A 7,407-nucleotide genomic window follows, 5' to 3' on the forward strand; every position below is an offset into this window, starting at 1 on the left:
AAAGAAAGAAGTAAAGACTTCATTCTCTTTTTGTCTTAGCATCTCAAGTTGTCTATAGTCGGTTTCAACTTGAATATTACACTTATATATGTCAATGAAAGCATTTTTTATTCCATCCTAAGTAGATGTTTTCTCTTTGACAAGGGAATAAACGCGTCGTCAATTGTCTATCCCTAGATCAAATACAATTTATAAAACCTAAACAAACCTAATACGAGTATAAGGCAAGCATAGGGGTCGAACCACATAGAACGGATAAACACCACAAATTTTATCGACAATTAAGCTAGTCCGGCATAGGAGATAAATAAACTAAAGTCTAAAGATGCTAAAACAAGAAATAAAACATTAAGGCACCAAGGGAAATGGGTAGGTGAAGTTGACGCTTGACCATACAATAACAAAGTAGCATATCAACGCTAAACTAAACATGCATGAATATCGAAGTAAAGGGTCCAATCTAGCCGCCTTCCGGGGTCAATTGGCTTCTCCTAACATAGCCTCTATGTTTCCACATTAGAACCATATACTAGGAGGTACAATTAAATAACAATCGATAGTAATGAATCTAAACTAAGTCAACTTCCGTTACTTGTTAGTAAAGACTCATCTTTGATCAACTAACAACATGCACTTGCAAGAAAGACCAGAGAATATCAAGCATGCAAAGACTTTAATCACCATTAACATAACCCCAACATTAAAAGCATGAACAATTAGCAACTACACCATCCCCACACCCTTGGCTAGGTGACTACTCACAAATCATGTTGAAAACAATATCAATCATCAAATCAATAAGTATCAACATGATTAATAAGCAAAGAAGAAAAATAAAAGCAAATAAGCAAAATAAAAAACAAAGGTAAAGAGAAAGAGTAAGATATTGCTCATTAATTGAAGATGAAGGTCTACAAAGGATTGAACAAGCTCCTTCTTCAAAATCCAAGTTCATTAATGAAGAAAATCACACTTTCCCTCTACCAATGAAGACTAATCCTAACCTAACCTAAAACTAATTAGAGAGTAGAATAGATAGTTATTGAATATATGTCTTTTTTATTACCCCAAAAATGGGTATATATACTAAGCTAGGAAAAATAGAAAAAGAAAAGAAAAGAAAATAAAAAAAATTAAAAAGGAAAAGTAAAAATAAGAAACTAAAATAAAAATAAAATTAAAAGAAAGAAAATAAGAAAAGAGAAAAGAAAACAAAGAAATAAAAATAAAAGAAAAAGAAAATGAAATAATAAACCCACAAATCCTAATTCTCACCAAACCAATAGAGCCCCAAGCTTCTTCTTCGACCTTAATGGCTGCTCTGATTTTTTTGATCATCATACCACCCTCATCAACCATTATCATTAAATCACCACCGTCAATCATCATCTCTTATCATTGAGCATCAATCAAGGTCGTTCGATCTTCATTAAACATCATGTGCGAGTCTCGTGAAATGGTTCGATCGAACCAATTGGTTCGGTCGAACCATGGGTATGTTCAAGCACTCCTCTTCGAATAACAAAACCCCCAAAGTCTCTGACTCGACGTTCGTCCGAACTCTTATTGGTTTGCTCGAACTTGATTAATTTGTGATTTGCTCTGATTTTTGGGTCGATTGGGGGGCCGAATTGCTTAATTGTTGCTGGTTGTTGACGGTGGTGTTGCTGTTACGGGGAGTTGGTGAGGGGCTTCTGTGGTTGATTGTGGTGGCGGAGGAGGGGAAATGGAGGTGAGTGGTGATTGCGGCTGCTTGTTTGTGTGGTGAAGGTTGCGCGGAGTTGAGTGAGGGAGCAGGGGATTGGCGACTGGTGGATGCTCTGGTTGTAGGTGGTGCTGGTGGTTGATGGTGGTTTAGGTGCGTGGCTGGGTGCGTAAGGTTGCTGTGGTTGTGTATTGGGTTGCAGCGTTGGTGTGAGAACAAGGGGTAGTGGTGGCTGTGATGCGTGGTAGAGCTATGGGTTTTCGTGGCTGTGTGGATTGGTGGTGGAAAGTACTGTGGTTGCTGTTGTTGGTGGTTGTGGGGTTGTGCGTTGGTGTTGCAATTGCGGGGTGTTGAAGGTGGCATGGGTGGTGAGTGGATGTTGAGTGGCTAGTGAGGCTGCTGGTTTGTGTTGTGAAGGGGGCAGCAGTGGTGGTCATTGGTGGTGGTGCGGCTGCTGAGTTGGAGTGGAATTGGTGGGTGCTGGTGGTTACAGCAGGGGTTGATGTTGGTTCAGGGGTGAAATTGGTGGTGTTTGACTTGGACCTTGAACTCGAGCCTACACACAAACAAACCCGAGGATAAAAGTGTGAAACCGAGACAAATAAAATAAAATAAATAAAAAGGAATTAAATAAAATAAAATAGAAAAAGAGAAGTAACACTAAACTAATAAAAATAAATAAAAACTATACAAGCAAATAAAGTAAAATAAAATACGAAAATAAACTAAAATTAATACAATAAAGAAAATAAACTAAAATGCTCCAAAATTACCAAAATAAACTAGAAACTTTATTAAAGAGAAAACAAGAGAATAAAAGGAAAATAGGGGAAAATAAGATGAAATAAACACGAAAATTACTCTAAAACCCTAAGAGTGACATAAATGTCACTCATCAAATTCCCCCAAGCTAAACCTTTGCTCGTCCTCGAGCAAAGCTAAGGCAAAAGAGAACAAGAGGGAATTATTGAAAGCAAAAGAAACAAGATAGAAACAAGGAGAAAGAATGTACACTAACTCACTTTCGTAGGAATCACGGATGCATTTAGCGTATGCATCAAGCCCTTTAAACCCCTATGTCGCCAGAGAGGATGAGTAAGCTCTCGTGAGGGTTTCCTAAGAGGTTTAACCCACAACTCTTGGCAACACATAACATTCAAGGCAAAGGTGAAATCAAGAAAACTCGAGTTTTGATATTTCAAACCAAACACAAACAATGGGCTAAATGCACAAGAATACAATCCTTTCTAGACATTAAAGGTAGCCAAGCAAAACAATAGCTAAGGTTGATGCACACATAAAGCATGCAAAGGGTAGAGAGCTTAGAGGGACTTACACTCCTCCTTATCTCCAACCAAACTCCCGCATCCTCACTAGTTTTGCATCCACTTTTAAGGTGATATCTCGAGATTCCTCGAAGGAATCGAAACAAAATAAGCAATGAAAAACATTTGGGCTACCCGACATCTTGGCATTGATAGCTCGCTCAATAGGCTTGGCTTGATTACCCTCCATCGGTAGTAACTAAACCTTACTAAGGTCAAAAGGTCTTAAAAGGGTTGAAACGTTTAGGCTAGGGTAAAGGGTGTGGAAATAAATTTGGAAATTGGTGGTAAACTTAGAAGTGAAGCAAGGTTGATCATTCCTCAATTCAAACTCAATAAACTACCAACTTTCAAATAAAAAATTCTAGCAACTCCTCCCCCAAGCTTATTCTTTTTCAACCAAACAACAAATATTTTTGTATTTTCTCAATATTTTCTTCTTTCTCTTTTTTTTTCATTTCTTTTTATTCTTTGCTCTCGCCTCTTTTAACTTTGAGCGGCTTTTTTTTTATTTCATTTTCTTTATTTTCTTCTCATTTACTCAAACTATTCAACATAACAAATATAATCACAAAATTTGAGTTTTTCACTTCTTTTTCATTCTTTTTCTCACTTTCATTAACCAAAAATACAAATCAAGTCCCAAGAATGCTTCACAAAAACTAATAGAGGTGAAAATAAAGTAAAGGTCCATTGGTTTGTAATGTGGTTATGCCAAATAAGGGAAAATGGCTCAAATTGGGTTACTAAATGAGCAAATGCAAAAGAAAAATAAAAGATTAGAAAATAATAAAACAAAACAAAAATCCTAATTGCCTTCGTCTTCCCCTAGGTTGGTTCGGTCTCGATCTTGGGTAGATTAAGCCAAATTCTCGATATAAGCTAGCAATGCCAAGGATCCAAACGCCACACATGAAAGAAATGTAGAAGGCTAGAACAAAATAGACACATCCTCACAAAAATGACGGTAGTGGAGTAGCAAAAATCACCTTTAAAGCTTCAACTAGCTAGAGAGCGACAACCATCTTACCACAAACCAAGTGAGCTAAGGTCTCATAGCCCTTAAGTTCTTCTACCTTGGAAATGTTATTTGTGTGAACCAAACTCGACATTCAAGTGCACGAAAACCTCTAACAACTAGCAAAGAGGGTATTCTAGGTGCTAAAGCCCAATTATGTCCAAGTTTAAAACAAAACATTTTGAAACTTGCCTTGAATGCCATGGAAAGACACTATACACATAAATATTCACAAAACCAACAATACTCAAGAATGCATATACAATTGTGCAAGATGAAAGCATGATCAATCAAAGCTATAAATACCAAAAGTCAACTCAATAAGGCGCTCATGGCCATCCAAACATGGAAAACCAATCTCAATAATAGACTTTGGCAAGTATGAGAGAAATAAATCAAGCAATCATGAGACTATGGATTAAGAAACTACCAAGAGATATAGATAACCCCCCAAGCTAGCGAATAGCTACTCCCCCAAGCTAGAATGGAGCATTGTCCTCAATGCTCAAAATAAAGGCACAAAGGGTGGGTGGGAGGGGAAGAAAGAAAACACATTCACACAACAATTCATATTCATTCAATCCAAATGCAATTAAGAAAGCAAATCCAATATGAGGGAAGAAGGAAAGAGTAAACTAAATGTGAGGTGGGTGTTGAAACCCGCAATTGAGCCCAATTATCCACAACTTCATCTAATTCCTCGTCTTTATTGCTTTTCCAAATGCAAGCAATCGTCGGTGTGCTTCTTCTCAAGGAGCTCAATCCAAAATCCTTGCACATGAGTATATACATCGAGTACCTATACACATAGACAAGAGAGTAAACAAAAATGAGAAACACAAAAGAAAGAAAAAGAAAGAAATAAAACACGGGTTACTTCCCGCAAAGGCTTGCATAACGTCCAAGCATGACCAATCTAGTAAATAACGCGACAAAGAACGCAAAAGCTTGTCATATGCACCGGCAAACATATCAAGAAATAGAGCATACACGATGCTCATATGACAAGAAAACATAAAGTACAAGGAGACTTTATGCTTGAGGGAAGGGAGAAAAGAAAAAAGTAAAAGAATCAAAAGAAAAATCAAGAAAATAAGAAGAAAAAGTAGAAGAAGAAAAATAAAAATCCTCACAAAAATCTTTTTGGTTAGCATTACAACTCTTTTCCTCATCAACAATGAAAGAGTTTGGGGCTTCGGAGGCATGAATAGGAAGAGGATCCCTAAGAGGTTCTTTGAGAAAAGAAGGGAGGAACATAGGATAGTAGGAGATATGGTTAAACCTTTGGGAAAAAGGTGTATGAGAAAGGCAAAAAGGGGTAGCTAATCCCTCATCACAAGATCTCACATCACTAATGAGGGAATGAAAATAAATCATTGAATCCTCAAATGAAGAACCCTCACGTTCTACATCTCCCTCAAGATCAAAAACTCCAAGGTAATCAACCTTATCCTCCTTTTTACCACAATAAACAACCTTTCCTTCTACTATCTCAAAACCTAAGGTTCCAAAATCGTGCATGAATGGAGGTATATTCATCTCAAACTCATCTAAGTCCCAAGAAGCGTTCTCGATGAAATCATCCAATAATCTATAAGTCCTCATATGACTCTCGAAAAATATGTGGGACATTACCTCAAAAGAGTCTATATACTCATAGATTGAAGGGTCACAAACATACACTTGAGACTTATCAAGATGGGAAGAAGGATTAGGATTTTCAAAATCAACACTCTTTTCATTTTTAACTCCTTCACCATCACTCGAATGCTCTCTAATGAGATCCTCACTCATATGGGGAAGAGAAGAAGAAGCAAGGGCATTTTCTTGAGAGTTGGATAGTTGGAGAATTTGGCTCTCAAGCATCTTCATTCTAGCTTATGTCTCCCTATTCTCAACTTCCCTCATCTCGTTATACTTCTCCATCATCTCCATTATCTTCATTATCTTCTCTTCCTTCAAATTTTCCATAAAATTACCCTCATAAAAGGACTCATTAGAAGCATAAGGGAAATCATTTGAAGCCATGTAAGAACAAGAAGATGAGGAGGGAGGATCATTCACATTATAAACATGAGCATCATCATATTGGGGAGAGGGGGTATAATCAAGCAAATGAGATTCATCATCAACAATAGGAGATAGAGAGTTGAAATCACTTGTACTAGGTTCACAAATAGGATCACAAGACTAATCATGGGGATGCATGCCACTAATAAAACTATTATCACATTGAGAATCAAAATTAGCAACATTACATGCCCTATTGCGTACTTCCTTAGAAAACCGTACAAAAAAGCTCCAAGCACTATGAACCGATAATTCTTGAAATTCGCCATTAAACCTACTTTTAACTTCATATCTCGCTTGGTCATTCATGCCATAATAACAAATCTCACAAGCTTCACAAGGATTACAACCATTATATTTCAAAAACCCAACAAGTCTATGGAAGTAGACATAAAAAGACTCATCATCATATTGAGGAAAAGAAAAACGTGCCCTTTTTCAACAACAAAAACAAAACAAAGAGAACAAAAACAAATCAAAAGAAAAATATATACAATGGACTAGTCTCAATAAGATAACATAACGGTAATGGAAGCCGTTCCCCGGCAACGGCGCCAATTTGACAAGGGAATAAACGCGTCGTTAATTGTCTATCCCTAGATCAAATACAATTTATACAACCTAAACAAACATAATACGAGTATAAGGCAAGCATAGGGGTCGAACCACAGAGAACGGATAAACACCACCAAATGTTATCGACAATTAAGCTAGTCCGGCATAGGAGATAAATAAACTAAAGTCTAAAGATGCTAAAACAAGAAATAAAACATTAAGGCACCAAGGGAAATTGGTAGGTGAAGTTGACGCTTGACCATACAATAACAAAGTAGCATATCAATGGTAAACTAAACATGCATGAATATCAAAATAAAGGGTCCAATCTAGCCGCCTTCCGGGGTCAATTGGCTTCTCCTAACATAGACTCTATGTTTCCACATTAGAACCATATACTAGGAGGTACTATTAAATAACAATCGATAGTAATGAATCTCAACTAAGTCAACTTCCGTTACTTGTTAGTAAAGACTCATCTTTGATCAACTAACAATGTGCACTTGCAAGAAAGACCAAAGAATATCAAGCATGCAAAGACTTTAATCACCATTAACATAACCCCAACATTAAAAGCATGAACAATTAGCAACTACACCATCCCCACACCCTTGGCTAGGAGACTACTCACAAATCATGTTGAAAACAATATCAATCATCAAATTAATAAGTATCAACATGATTAATAAGCAAAGAAGAAAAATAAAAGCAAATAAGCAAAATAAAAAACAAAG

The sequence above is a fragment of the Chenopodium album genome, chromosome 7, assembly GCF_948465745.1.
Source record: "Chenopodium album chromosome 7, dcCheAlbu1.1, whole genome shotgun sequence".
NCBI classification, from domain to species: Eukaryota; Viridiplantae; Streptophyta; class Magnoliopsida; order Caryophyllales; family Amaranthaceae; genus Chenopodium; species Chenopodium album.